The sequence below is a fragment of the Mauremys reevesii genome, linkage group 4, assembly GCF_016161935.1.
Source record: "Mauremys reevesii isolate NIE-2019 linkage group 4, ASM1616193v1, whole genome shotgun sequence".
NCBI lineage: Eukaryota > Metazoa > Chordata > Testudines > Geoemydidae > Mauremys > Mauremys reevesii.
Genome location: NC_052626.1, coordinates 138,275,708 through 138,290,677, shown reverse-complemented (window position 1 = coordinate 138,290,677; position 14,970 = coordinate 138,275,708). Strand labels below are relative to the sequence as shown.

The following is a 14,970-nucleotide window of genomic DNA, read 5'->3' as shown; positions in this document are numbered from 1 at the left end:
CATCCTCCCCTTCCTGTGCCATCCCCTCCCCATGCCACCTGTGCCATCCCCCCCATGCCACCCTACCCCCATACAATCTGTGCCATCCTCCCCTTCCTGTGCCATCCCCCTGTGCCATCCCCTCCCCATGCCACCCTACCCCCATACACCCTGTGCCATCCACTTCCCCTCACCGTGCCATCCCCCACCCCCATACACCCTGTGCCATCCCCCCTCCCCATGCCACCCTACCCCCATACACTCGGTGCCACCCCCCATGCCACCCTACCCCCATACACCCCGTGCCATCCCCCTCCCAGTGCTATCCCCCCTCCCCGTGCCATCCTACCCCCCACACACTCCGTGCCCTTACCCCTCCCCCACACACACCCTGTGCCACCCCCAGCCCCGCCACCGGATCCCAGCTCCGCCCCCGGGGCGGTGGCGGCCGCAGCAGGCCCGGCGGAGTGGGCGGCCCGGCGCTGTCAGTCCCCGCGCGGCCCCGCCCTGCCCGGCTCAGTCCCGCTCGCCGCGGAGCCCGAGCCGCCGGAGCCAGCGAGACCCGCCGCCGAGGTACCGGGCGGGGTCACCAGGGAGTGGGGGACTGTGCGGGGCTGGGGGGGTATCTGGGTAGAAACTGATGGGGGCTCGGGTTAGGGGGGCTGGGGTCAGGGTGGGGTATCTGGGTAGAGGCTGGTGGGGGGCTGGGGTCAGGGGTATATGGGTAGAAGCTGGCTGGTGTAAGGGTGGGGCTTGGGGGGGCTGGGGTCCGGGTGGGCTATATGGGTAGAGGCGGTGGGGGGAGCAGTCAGGTGGTGGGGCTGGGGTCAGGGGAGTATATGGGTAGAAGCTGGTGGGGGCTGGGGTCAGGATGGGGTATCTGGGTGGAGACTGGGGGCTGGGGTCAGGTGGGGTATCTGGGTAGAGGCTGGTGGGGGGGCTGGGGTCAGGATGGGGTATATGGGTAGAAGCTGGTGGGAGGGCTGGGGTCGGGGGGTATATGGGTAGAGGCAGTGGGGGGAGTAGTCCGGAGGGCTGTGTGAGGCTGTGTTACAATGGGCAATGGGGTGTGAGGAGGTTGTGGGGCTAGGTGGGGACACAGTGGGGAGTTGGGGCATGACTTGGTTATGGGGGCTTCAGGGGTGAGATGGGGCCCTAGGGAGTTGGGAGTGGCAGGGCTGCTCTGGGGTGTGTGTGGGTCAGTGGGGTTGGCGGTGGGGTGGCTGTAGTGGGGCTCTAGCAGTGAGGTTGGGGGAATGGCCTTCTCTCCTCTACCCTCTTTTGGGGGGGAGGGGTTCTTTTTACCCCTTTCTCTCCCCTTCTCTTGGGAGTCCCCCCCTGCCCTGCCCTGCCGAAAAAGCCCCGCCTGGGTTGAGCTTTGTCTCAGCCCAGCAGCTGATGCAGGGAGGGCGGTTAGGAAACACTTCCGTGGCTGGTTCTTCCCTTCTTTTGGGAGTGTGCTGAGTAACTGGGGATGGGTGGGGGCCTGGGCTGCACTGAGGGGAGGGGGGGGGTGGAGAACAGCCAGCTGAGCTGAGCAAACATCCCAGCTAGCCTTTCCGTGACCATCTCTTACACATGTCCACCCACTTCCTGTGCAAAGGCCACTGCTGTCTGAGTGTAGAAAGTGTGACTCTCTCCTTTGCCTTGTTACTCAGCGTAGGAGTGAGTGCTCGCTGCTTGGTCTCCTGTGTCACTGTCAACTAGAGAACGCCTACAACTGACGCCATAGGAAGTTTGTTTGAACCAAGCTGACTGAAATGGTGGTGGTTCCCCCATGCACCCACTATTTGCCTTTCTGGGGGTGTGTGCATGCTCCTCTGGTCATTTTCATGTTAAAGGAGCAGTTTCCTGGTGCTAACAAACTGCATTTCCGTGTTATCTGAACAGCAACTCTGTGTTCTAAAAAGTGCTCCTGGCTTGCTACTGCGGTGGTTTTTAAACATTGATATTAGGGGTGGGGAGGAGGAATAGCTTTGTAGTGTCTTAGGAGTAAGTATGCATTCCAAAACCATGACTGAGCGGCTCTCTCCAGCACTAACAGTCTGGCAGCCAAGTCTTTTCAGCAACCGCCAAACCCCCTAAATCCAGCCTCAGCCTCGAGACAACCCGAGCATAAAACAGTAACTAAGTTGTCGAGTCAGTTTATAGTGTGCAATCCTGTGACTGGAAGACATGTTGTGTGCTGAGACTTCAAGCTGATTGAAACTAACTGGGTCATAGATAAAGGAAAATGTCACATTTTACGCACATTGTGAAAAGGGTTTAAAATTGTGTTAAAACATAGACAACAAACTATTTAAGGGCTTTACTTGTGCATTCCCATTTATATTCCACTTTCAGTCACATTTTACTTTCATTGTGCCGAGTGTCTTCTGACCTCCAAACAGCTGTAATTTATGGACGGTTTCCCTTCCTTAGCTAGGTGTGAGAGCATAGGGGCCTTAAACTGGAGTTATGTACCTAGTAGAAGATATTTGCTTAGACAGGTTGTATCTAAATGGAAAATGCACAGAGCTACATGACCCACACCCAACAGGTTATCAGAAGTTTGTGTAAACAAAATATACATTGTAATCTTCTGTTTGTGTTTGTTAGAGCTATGAAATGTAAGGAATGTATTAGACAAATATTGATTGGCCCCAGAGTAATAGCACTACACCAGGTAGAAACAGTTCCTGAGATTGTGGTATATTGTTGGAAGCTAATAACATGTCACTTATTCTTCAATATAAATGTTGGCAGAATCCCTTGTATTAATAAACATGTAATAAGAAACCTATGCTGCCTTAGAATGAAGATTGACTAGATGTGTGTGTGTGTGTGGAGAGATGGTGTCTCTAGATTCTACAGTGTGGTGGGTTGTAAGAATTTTTTTTATGTAAAATGCAGTTCAGGTGACTCCTCTCCTTGAAAATTGAGATGTTGAGCCTTTGTTTCCCTATTTTGAAAAGAAATTTTGTGGAACAGTAAACTTCCAAAAGTAGAGCCACATTCATCTGAATTCAGAGGTGATTTGCAGCAATAACTTCCTAAGGAAGTTAAGATCTTGCAGCGTTTCTCAGAACATGGAATAATCCTCACATCCTGCCCAGCATCCCTCCCAACACACTGTTATAAACAAATCCTTGTGTAGATGCCGTGTGAAATGGCAGCCACTTTAGCCAGCAGGAATCTGATGCACTACTGTGCAAGGCACACAGGGGATACACAAAGCAGGAAAGGTGGCATATAAACCCAAATTCTGTGCTTTCTAAAGGGGTCATGCATCAGATGAAATCAGGGTCAGTAGGCAACTGATTCCTGGATGCTGCTGAACATTAACTTTTTTACAAGGTGCAATCTGCCATTTGTATAATGAATAGTCTTGTAACTGGCAAGCCCCTTATTAAATAAATCCATACAATAGGTGAAATACTTTGAGGTTATTGCCTTTGGGGAAAGGAATGAGTACGGGTGGTATCCTTTCTTGGATGAGAGGACAAAAATAATGTAGACTCCAGCTGGAATCAAAAAATGGAAGAAAGGCGGCTGTTTTTAGCACCTAGCAGTTTGCTTGTCGGTTGCCACACACTCCTTTAGTTCTAAAAGTTTTTCAGTCTGAGTTCTATTAAACTAAGATCCTGAACTCAAAGCAGTCTGACTGGTTTAGCAACTATAAAAAAGTTAGCGTTTGCACTTCAGTGTTGTGACATATAAAATATCAAAGTTTAAAAGCTACAATTCTGAAGAAAGAGTATTGAGCTCAGCATTAGGTAAAGGATATGTTTAATGCATGTGAGATTTATTAATACCTATTGCCACAGGACTCTTCATTCCCGAGCTGAGACTTTATGAATGGGCCTAGCTCATTAGGCATTCTCCCATGCATATAATCTTGAAACTTTTTTAAAAGGGACTTTGGGTTAAAATTATTATAAATTTATGTTTATGTTAATGTTTGCATGGTGTTTTGAATATCTGAAGAATTTCATATGTACCATTATTAAACAACAAATTCATAGATTCATAGACTCTAGGACTGGTAGGGACCTCGAGAGGTCATCGAGTCCAGTCCCCTACCCTCATGGCAGGACCAAATACTGTCTAGACCATCCCTGATATAAACAACAAGAGTGCCCAGAGGCCCCATTTAGGATTAAACACTGTTGATTAAACACTGTTGATTAGTAAAACACTGTGCTCAGATTTGATGAACTAAGGAATGAAGTGATGGTTCCAACTCTCTGCCTTCTTCCATCTAGCTGCAGTGAGAAATAGGCTATGTTGTCCCACAGCATGCAGGCATACACGCTTCAGGCACTGTTAGAACTGAAAGAATCTTTAAAATCCAGACTACCTCTCACCATTTATGCTGTTTGCTTTTTCATTTTTCTGAGCTTTGACAATGAAAACAGGGGCGTCAGTTTCACTTCCGTTTATGGTTGGTTTCTAGACGGTTTCACTTTCTCCTTTTCATGCACCATGCTGCAAACATTGCAAAGGAAATGTTTAAATCCAAGCTGTCTTTAATTTCACTAGGAGGGTAGTGATATTTCACTGGGAGGGTGGTGGAATGGGTTACCTAGGGAGGTGGTGGAATCTCCATCCTTAGAGGTTTTTAAGGCCCAGCTTGACAAAGCCCTGGCTGGGATGATTTAGTTGGTGTTGGTCCTGCTTTGACCCGGGGATTGGACTAGATGATCTCCTGAGGTCTCTTCCAACCTAATCTATGATTATACACTTACATATGTAATGAAACTATTTCTAGTATGAGGATTTGTAAAATCTTTAAATTTAAACATAAATTTTGAGATTAACCCCCTCTAAGATAGAGTCCTTAGTTTATTCTAATAAAATCCTGTAAGTGGCCATGGGAAGCTTGCAGGGGCAGCATAGAGGAGTTCATAGGTCACAGGGCCTCTGTCTGACACCCAACAGCCCCCCACTGGAAATACTCTAAACTGATATGATTAGATAAAGGAATAAAAACAAGTGCTTCTGGGGAGGGTTGTGGGAGCAGTGTAAGTTTATCTGGGAGCTGGATTGTTCATTTGTGAGGCTCATGCTTGTAGTCACAGGTCTAATTGTGTTAATTGTGAGTAATGATTATTTGCATGCATAAGGGCTGTAGAGTTGGGCCCTTTGCTTTAAGTATAGTTACACAGACTGTGCTACCTACAAACTGTATGTATGTGAAATTGTGGTCTCTTGCTTTGCCAAAACATGTCACTTTGATCAGATAACTGAAAGCTGGGATCATTCCAGAAATTATGAAGGCAAAAAATAGTCTCTGGTCTCAGATTCTTTTTCCAAATTTTCATACCGGAGGCATTAGATAGAGTACAGTATGATATCCTGGCTCTTCTAATTTAGAGAGCTCAGTGGACATTGTTTCTCCCGATGGGGTACTTATTAAGCTTGATTGTGGAAATTTGATTTTCTTTTGACAGCCATAACTGGTCAGAGAGATGGGTTCGTTGCTAGGACCATTCTGCTTCCTCTTTGTTGAGAGTTTTATTTCATCTTGTGAAACAAGCAATTCTAAGGAATTATTTCGTTGGGCCTGTTCCTGTGTGTTTTGTGTGTGTACCTTTGCTTTTGCCATCCTGTCTGACCAAACAGTTCGAGTCCCCCCCAAGCTGAGTTGTCTTGTCTCATTCTTGGTGTGTTCTGTCATTCCCATGAAGCATGGGCTTTCAGGTTGCAATGATGTGGTGTTTGTTTGTTTCTGATATTTCAGAGGAGTGATCAGTTTTGATTGGGGAGCCTGAGAAGGAGAGTTTCTTCATTTAAATTTCTTGGTGGGTTTCTCAAAGAGCTCCTGCTTATTTCCACTTATCTGTTTTGGGTTCAGAGGTTGGCAGTTTGGGCATTTGTGGCTGGCTTGTGGCAAACTCATGTTAGTCCAGTTATGAGTTAATCACACCCCTGGTAGCTCCTGTCCTCTGTACTGCGGGGCTTGTGTGCTTTTGGGCTGCGTGGCATCAATCCTTTGTGCGCACACAACCATGCTTAGATGTGGAGTCAGTTTGTCCTTGGCTGTGCTGGTGAAAGGCATTTCCTTGTGCTCCCTTCTCCTGTTTGATTCTGTTTTCCACCAGTGTTTAAATGCTATGATCTCACTTACTCCATGTCTGTATTAAAAGTTGCATTGGTTTAAAGGAGGGGTGGGGACTTGGGCTTTTTAAAACTATTTAGTTAAAGCCCTGGGTGGATACCCTTACATTGATTTAAAACAGGCTTATATTGACTTGAATTAATTTGGTAATGAATTAACTTAAACTGCTCAAAACAAGCTAAGTCAATTGACTTAAACTAGTGCAATGTATAATGCAGTCAAGGCCTAAGGTGGCTTATGCTTTAATCTGTACAAAGTTTTTCCCTTCTGTTTCTGCACAGTAGTGGCTAGAGAGGAGTGGGACAGGTGAAAATGTTATCTACAGGGTAATCAACAGTGCTAAGAGCCTAGCCAGACAGTCTTCGCTAGACTTTTATAGGGAATCTCTGGCTCTCACTACCACTGGTGCAGCTCTGTCAGTGACAATGGTGAAAGGACTAGTGTAGACATAGACATGGCAACAGCATTTTGATCACACTGCTGAGAGTAGAAGGCACAGTGAAGACACTATTGAATGCCGGCGCACTGGCTATGCTAGCACTCCCCTGAGTGGTGGTGTCCAGTGTAGATAAGGCCAGAGGTTCTGATACCTTGCGACCGAAGGGGTGGCAAAGGATACACTGCTTTCGGTCCCTTGTGGAACAAGGGACAGCTGCTCCCTTCAAGTCCTCTTTTCCTCCCCTCCACTGGTGTAGGACAAGTGTAGACATGCCTTTTTAATGTATTTGGTTGTGGGGTGGAGAACCCCTGCAGGATAAGTGGTTGTGTTGCTGCTTGGATAGTGGTGCTTTTTAAGAAAGCTTATGCCCAAATAAATTTGTTAGTCTCTAAAGTGCCACAAGGACTCCTCGTTGAGTTTACAGATAACAGATATATGCCACTGCCCATGGAAACTAGACACAGGAAACTGTTGTTTAGCAGTATATAGACTTGTTAATTCCTGTGTAGACTCCTGTGTTATATTGTAGGAAGCAGATTTTTCAGCATTCGCTTGACTTTTGCCACCTTTTGTGTTTAAACAACCCCATCTCTCTGTCCCTCATTGACATCCCCCCCAAACTGATCTCTATGAAATGGCTCTGGAGACATGCTTCACTTTTATTTGAAAAAAAAAAAAAAAAGTGGTGTTGAAGCACTTGTTCTTCATTTCTTAATCAATATCCAGGATGCAGAGCACTTCTAAATGTGCAACTCTTTTTTTTAATAACCCCTCAAGAAGCCCATGGTGGAACACTCCATAGCCTCCGTGCAAAACTGTTATGGAAATGTATGAGTCCCGGTCCAAAATGTACTTGCCTGTCCTTTATGAAGGTGATTGCTAAGGAGACACTGGGGATCTTTACTTGGGTGTATAGAATTTTGCAAGGCTGTTTTCAGAGTGTGGAACCAGGTGCCTGAAGAAACAAGACAGTTTTAAATCTACCCAGGGAGTTTCTGATGCTCCTATGAGCCTAGTATCGAAGGCCTGATTTAAAAACATAGTTGCACCAGTTTAACTAAAGATGTGATGGTTGAAGTGTTGCAGCCTTGTGTGTAGAAACTCATTAAACAGGTTTAAACTGATAAGTGCACCCAGGCAGGCGTAGGTATTGTCTTCCTAAATTGATTTTAAATCAACTTAAATTGAATGGAAGCAGCTTTCTCTGTGTATGCAAGTGTTGGCTCATGTTGCCTGCTGTGGACCTAAAAGAGACAGTCACACAGCAATTGAGAATCATGTAGATTAAAAAAAAAAAAAAATCTGCTGGAATCCAGACTAGGACCAATTGGCATAAAAGGAAATGAAATCTGATACCTTGCCCTTCCAGTGGTGCAGCATAAGTGAACAGTCTTCTGAAATTGCAGGGGGCATACTGGATGACCCAAAGGCTCTTTTGGATAAGCCTTCCACAATAACTTTTAGACTGCTTTCAGGATAGCCAGCAGTCTCTGGAACTGACTGCATCTCTTATGAGATAGGACTTGTCCATGCATGATGGAGGTCCTCATTAACTCCATGAGCAGACATTGTTTTGGAATAATCTGAATAGGACCACGGCACTCTTATTTCAGAGTAAGTTTTCACACACATGGAATTAATCGGGTACAATTCCATGTGTAGACAAGCCCATAGGTTCTCTGTCTTGATGAAAGCCTGTTTATTTTAGACAGGGCTTCTAATCTCAGGGAGTTTATCTAGGTAAACATTTTGAGGCCTGATTACGGATGGAAGAGCATCAAAGTTTTCATGCTTAACCTGTTCAACCATTGCAAAAATGTAGGGATTCAGACACCTCTCTGCTCCTGGAATCATGTGTTAGGAAGAGGGGATTGTAACCTAAGCTGTTGATGTATCTTCTTTACTCTTTTCCATCAGCCTTTATTGCAAGGGATCTTTGCAGGGAAACAAGCTCTTTACCAGCTCAGGAGTCTGGTTGCAGTTGGACTCAAGCAGTCTGTGACCACATAATTATTTCAGACAAAAGCAGCATGTTCTGTTAGTGGTCCCTGTATATGGTGAGCTGTGCTGAAACCAGAAAGGCTTAAAATGGGGAATGTGGCTGGTATTGTGGAGGCAAAGCCATGTGAATTATGACTTTAGCCAGCGCTCCATAGCACCAGCTTGCCTACCACCTCTTCCACCAGTGCTTCAGGAATGACCCTACATGGAACCACGTAGACTAGTGAGTACAGGACTTACACCAATGGCAGCTGGTACCACGAGGATTTTAAAATAGTAAATATCAGTTCAAGTGGTTTGGAATTGGCTGCCACAGCAAATGGTGATTTGGTGAGGCCAGCTGGAGGGCGCCTAGGTTTTGTCTCCCTTGTGTAATCGTCTGTCTCTGGTTTGCAGATTGCCTCTTTGTGAAGAGTTCAGTTGCGTGCTGCACTAGAACAGTTGTTCCCTCTCCTTTCCCAGCTCCCTTGTCTCCATGAGGTACAGTACAGCTAAAAGGAGCTGGTTTCTTTCTCTTTTTTGGAGGAGGGATAGAATTACTGACCAAACTTACCTGAAGGGAACAATAAAAGCAGCACCTGGTCTGGCATATGAGTTTTGCCTGGTCTTGTTCCTTCAATCTCCTGACAAGAACAAGGTTTTTATTGCTGTTAGCCCTACAGAGCTGCCCCAGTTGTAGCAGAATAAAGTAAATTGTTATTCAGCCTCTTACATAACTACCATCAAAAGCCTGACTCCAGGCTCCTTCCTCTTGGAGACAACAAACGCACCCACCTGGCAATATCAACCCAGTCTCTGAAAATGAAGCTAACAGCCTCATCAGTGTACCTGAGCAAAGAATGCTTCTGTAGGATTGGGCCGTACAGAGCAGTGTCTCGCTGCCCCCGTCAGTGACCACCCCTTAGAACAGGGGTGGGCAAACTTTTTGGCCGGAGGGCCACATCGGGTTTTGTAAATTGTATGGAGGGCCGGTTGGGGAGGGGGTCATGGCCCAGCCCCCACCTCCTATCCGCCCCCTCCCCCCGGGACTCCAGCCTCATCCAACCCCCCCTGTTCCCTGACAGCCCCTCTGGGACCCCTGCCCCATCCCCACACCCCCGCTCCCTCCAACCCCTCCTCTCATTCCTGATGGCCCCCCAGGGACCCCTGCCCCTTCCAACCACCTCTTCTCCCTGTCCCCTGACTGCCCCCGGAACCCCTGACACCCCATCCAAACCCCCCTCTCATTCCTGACTCCCCCCCGGACCCCTGCCCCCATTCAACTCCCTGTTCCTCCCCCAACCCCTATCCACACCCCAGCCCCCTTAGCAGTCCCCCGAACTCCCCTGCCCTCTGTCCAACCCTCCCTGCCCCCTTACCGCGCGGCCTGGAGCACCGGTGGCTGGCAGCGCTGGAGCAGGGCCACGCCACCGCCACCACACAGCGCAGAGCACTGGGTCAGGCCAGGCTCTGTAGCTGCGCTGCCCCAGGAGCTCACATCCCTGGCGGCGCCACCCAGAGGCGGCAGAGCCAGTGAGCTGAGGCTGTGGGGGAGAGGGAACAGGGGGGGAGGGGCTGGGGGCTAGCCTACTAGGCCAGGAGCTTGGGAGTCGGGCAGGTCCCACGGGCTGTAATTTGCCCACCTCTGCCTTAAAAGAAAGTGAAATGCTCATCCCGAAATAATGCACCTGGTTCCCTTGTGCAGTGCTGAGGCAGCGCTGCTTAGCACTTCTGTAGCAGCTGTGTGTCCATATGTGTCAAACCACATTACAGCGGTAGGTCACCACTAGGTACAAGCAGGGGTTTCCCCCTTCCTCAATCAGACGTTTGGCTTGTGCCTGAACTGATGCTTCTGACGTCTCTCTAGCTTAGTCAGTGACTTTGATATAAGCAGTTTAATCCTGTCTCTTTGGGCGTTTATTCTGTATTAATCACTGTGGTATTGGCCTCAGATTTTTCTGTTGCCGGATTTGCTGGGCTTGCAGCTTTCTTGCCAAAAGTAGTAGATTTGGACCCTCTCAACTTGCACCAGTCCCTGCTTTTCTGGACTGTTTGCAATGGCCAATAGCTCCTCAGTGCTGCTCGTTGAAGTGCAAAGGATGTTGGGGCATGTCAGTCCAGTGTGCGTGCTGGCTGTTTGGCACAGATGTGCTTAGGAGGCAGCCCTGAAACTAACATGACAGATCTCTAGTGGGGAAACTCACCCAGACTCTGGTAACTTCATTCTTAAAACAGTGAAGAAAAATGTGTGAATTTAGTTTTTTTAAATTTAAAAATCCTCCCTAAAGCTCAGTGGCATTAGCCAGCCCGGCAAGATAGTGAAATGGGGAAGTAAATTGGTCCGGGATCCATTAGAGATCTATGCTTGTCTCCTGGAGAAAAGTCAGCTCCTTGCATGCCAGAAACTATTGTAGGGAGTGTTCTAGTCACCGCATGGTCAGTTTAGTGCTCAGCACACTAGATGGATAGACCACCATATCATGACTGTGAATCAGCTACCTGAGTGTTGCATACTGGGAACTTTCTGACACACTAGAAAGGCTTCCACAATACCCAAGGTGGAGATGATGGGGAAAGGTGGATCAAGCACTGACAGGTGAAATGCAGACAAAGGCCATTTCATCTCAAGGAATCATCAAAGCGTTCAGACAGTCGTGTTCCATCTATAGCCAGTCTGTCAGCAGTTCAGAAACAGTTTCTTGGGTTGCTTTACTTTGTTTTAATTCCCCCCCCCCCCCGCCCTCTTTTCGAGTGTTTGTCCGTTGGGCTTGAGTAAAGCCGGTTGTGCTGCTCACAGAACTAGCTGAAATGGGATTGGGGCTTGCACAGTGGATATGTCTTTACTGCATAAAAATAGGTATGTTTGGTTTTACAATGCACTTCAGCTATCTGACTGCAAAATTCTAGTGGAGACCAGGCATTCTTTATTATGAGGTAACTAGATGAAGTCAGCCATGGGCGGGGGCATAATGTTCATCTTACCTAGCTAGCTAGCTACCTCACAATAAAAACTACAATGTCTGATGGCCACTAGGATTTTACAGTGGGGTAGCCGAACACGTGTTAGTTATCCCATGGTAAAAATGTATCTTTTTTTGGCAATGAAGACTAAGGCAGTAACTTTCTCTGCAACATTGTTAATTGCTTTGAACGTTACAAGCTAGCTAACCTTTCTTATATGACGAAGAGGTACGTGTGGCTGTATTTCCCATCTGTATGTAATAGGATTTGGGTAAGATGGTAACTAGCCGTGATTCAGGATGTTGCCCCTGCTTGGTGTCTGTGCTATTTTCTTTTAATAGTGCAACTTATTCTTGATTTTGAAGATGTGAACCTCCCTACTGTAATCACTTATTCATACACTTGGATTTAAGTTCTATCTCCATAACAGTCATGAGTGCAGGATTATCCTGAACCTGCCAGAATCTGGGGCTTAGTTGGTACATTCGTAGTCAGGATGCAGGTACTTCAGAAATCTGTGCCCATTGAAACGGTCTGAACTTTAGAGTTTGATCATCCACACAACACGTTAGATCAAAGCTTTTATACTTCATTCGCTTGGGGAGGGGCCAGACAGAGAAAAGCTTTAATGGGTCTCTTCATCTCTAAATTCTGATGCTAAGATTCTGATTTTTTTTCCCTTGAAGGGTCAACACATTTCTCTACCATTTTCTCCAGCTCCCACAGTGGCAACTGGATGAAAAATGTATTCTTTTACCAAGTAAATTCCTCATTTCCGATCTGGTAGGAGTTTCAGTCCCGAGTCATTAAACCCAAGGGGGATTTATATTATAATAGCTATGACAGAATTGTTGCTATTTTTTGCAGTGATGACTTCAGTTTGTTGTAGCTGCTTGGAGCATAGAACAGTGCTGCTGTGTTCCTAGTTCGCAATCTCTCATCAAACTGGGGGAGATGAGCAATCCTCCAGCACCAGTACTAGCAACAGTTGGAGCATTAGTGTAGATTAGACACCGATGTTCTTACCAACATGTTGGCTATACCTGCCCAGATCAGCATAGAGAAAACTGCACCAGGGAGAGAATGGCCTAAAATTCACTTTGTGGATAGTGACGATGATGAAAGTTGGCACCTGAGTCAGAGTTTGGGCACAACCCTTCAGAACAAAAATAATGTAGGATATAAGAAAGACCTTTCAAAAGCCTACTTAGACATTTCTGACTACTCGCCTCTTTTTGTGGGAGGGGAGGTATCTTCACAACCGAGACCTTTTCTTAAACCTGGCATCCTTTCTTCTGTAGTTCTGTCCTCTTCGCTTAAATTCTCAGTTTGGAAAAGAGAAGAAGGGAGGGATAATTTGTGAAATGTTGAAATAGGTTGGCGAACCCGAGCCCACTTATCCACTGACACTTTAAAAACCCTTGCACCCCAATCTGGGTCTATGCCGGTTATGCGATATGTATGTATCTTTTCATCCTTGCAAACGATATCTGTAACCCCCCATAACCCAAGCCTGACCCCAGATGTACAGTACCTTCCCTCTCAACCTGTGTGTATTTCATTTCAAACATTTACTTTGATAAGGACAGCAATGTTGTCTGTCTTACTCCCCTCTAATGTTCATGGGAGTTGAATCTGAGATGACTGAGACCCCCATAAAGAAGACTCAGAAATCACCAGTCACAACTTGAAGCCTCTTAAAGGAGTCTGCTTTTCATAAAAAGCTGAATTACCCAGCTTCACACCCCTTTAAAGGATGTCAGGTTGGACACCCAAAATCTGCTAGTTCCTCTTGAAAACATTGGCTGTAGAGACTTTCCATGTCTGATGTTGATGCCCTTTAATCATTCAGATTCTCTGCTGGCAACTGTAAACTAACCTACTGAAATTTTCTCCATGATTTCCTCTGTGAACTTCTTGTGATCTAGGGACCGTTATCTCAAACACAAACAAAGCCTTTTGCATTATGCATCTCGTACTCCCCAGGAAGGACATTGTAGTCTTGAGTGACACAAACGCTGCCTGAAAAGATAAGCTAATCTCCTTATGAAAAGAATGCAGGCTGGTATTTTATGAATGTTGATGGCAGATCCTAAGGGATGTGTGTCTGTGACTTTAAAGTAAGCCTTCAAAAATAAGTTGGAAAAGAAGATGAATGCACTCAGGGTAAAGCTAAAGGGGGAAATATTGGAAGGCAAAATAAATGTTATTGTAGGTGTCTTCATTTGAATTATGCACTTGGGGAGACCTAAAGAGATGTAGCCTTTGCACAAGTGAATATCTCAAACTTATTTCACCAGAAATATTTAATCAGGTGTTAATCATGCCTGCCTGTTTGAGTTAAAATAGATTCTAAGCTTTTGACTTGTTATGAGCAAAACTAGAGGGATTTGGGTTGGTGGCTTTACAGAGATGAAGATGCATAAAAGCAAACATTGAGTTAGTGTCTGTCAATGGTCAGTGCCATTTTCCATTTGGATGACAGCAAAATATCTGCACTAACTGTGTGTATGATGTTGTTATAAAGAGTTGCAGGAGAAATGGACCCATGACATGTATTTCTTCTAATGGAATTGTAATGGCTGGGTGGGATCTCTATCCAGCTGGTCACAAGGTCTCTGACATTTAGTATCTTGGAATCTCTGCTCGAGGGACTATTTCTGGCTGCTACCCTTCCTTGAGAATACTTGTGAGTCTCAACTCTGTGTTCAAGTTATGGGTGGGGTAGAACAGTTGATTGGGTGGATGAGTCATGGATCTGTCCTGTGACTGCTCAACCTCAGGCAGGTTTCAGGCAGCTGCATGGAGAACATGGGACAGGAGATACTCCAGGTCAGGGAGAGGAAGTAGTGTCTTTCTCTGTAAGATCAAGGCTTCTGTGGTAGCATTTGGGGAGAGAGGAAGAAAGAATGGGACAAGGGCGGGGTATGGAGAAGCTGCCTTTTGGCCTGATGACCCCCACGATTTTGGGAGTATCTTGAATTCCTCCACCTCTGAATATTGTAAGAGGCTGTTCATAAATTATGTAACACAGAATCGTGTTATGTAATTTATGGACAGTCTGTAAAGTGCAAGGCAACAATCTGTGAGCTCCTGGCTATTCTGCAATGAGCCTGGCCACTTCTAAATACATCTGGTTAGAACACTGTCTTATTTTCAGCAGCATTAATGCTTAGCCAGGGGAGTAGGGAAGTGGCGGGGAAAAGGAGATGGAGTTGTATCATGGCTACAGATGAGCGAAGAAGAATTGATGGGAGGCTTTGGTTCTTGTTTGGTTTGAACTGAAACTGAATTTTTCAGGTTTTTCTTGCTAAAATGAAAGAAAAAATCATTCGGGTTAAATGCAACATTTTGAATCTTAATTTCAAAACAACATTTTCTAAACAAAATATCTAATTGAAATGTTTTGAAATGTCTGAATTTTTAAAAGGTGTGGGTTTGGTGCTTTTTGTTTGTTTGTTTGTTTGTTGCCAAAACTATTCATTGAACTTGACCTGATTCACAAATAGTT

At 46.0% G+C, this 14,970-nt stretch overlaps 1 protein-coding gene across 1 annotated transcript in view; it reads left to right on the top strand.

Moving 5' to 3' along the window:
* The first annotated feature begins 443 nt into the window (after positions 1 to 443).
* The window catches only part of RHOC (ras homolog family member C), a 32,112-nt gene continuing 17,585 nt past the window's right edge, over positions 444 to 14,970 (top strand). Inside the window, exon 1 of the mRNA XM_039537614.1 lies at positions 444 to 552. The gene's annotated coding sequence lies outside the window, so the exon portion shown is untranslated. The remainder of the gene's footprint in view (positions 553 to 14,970) is intronic.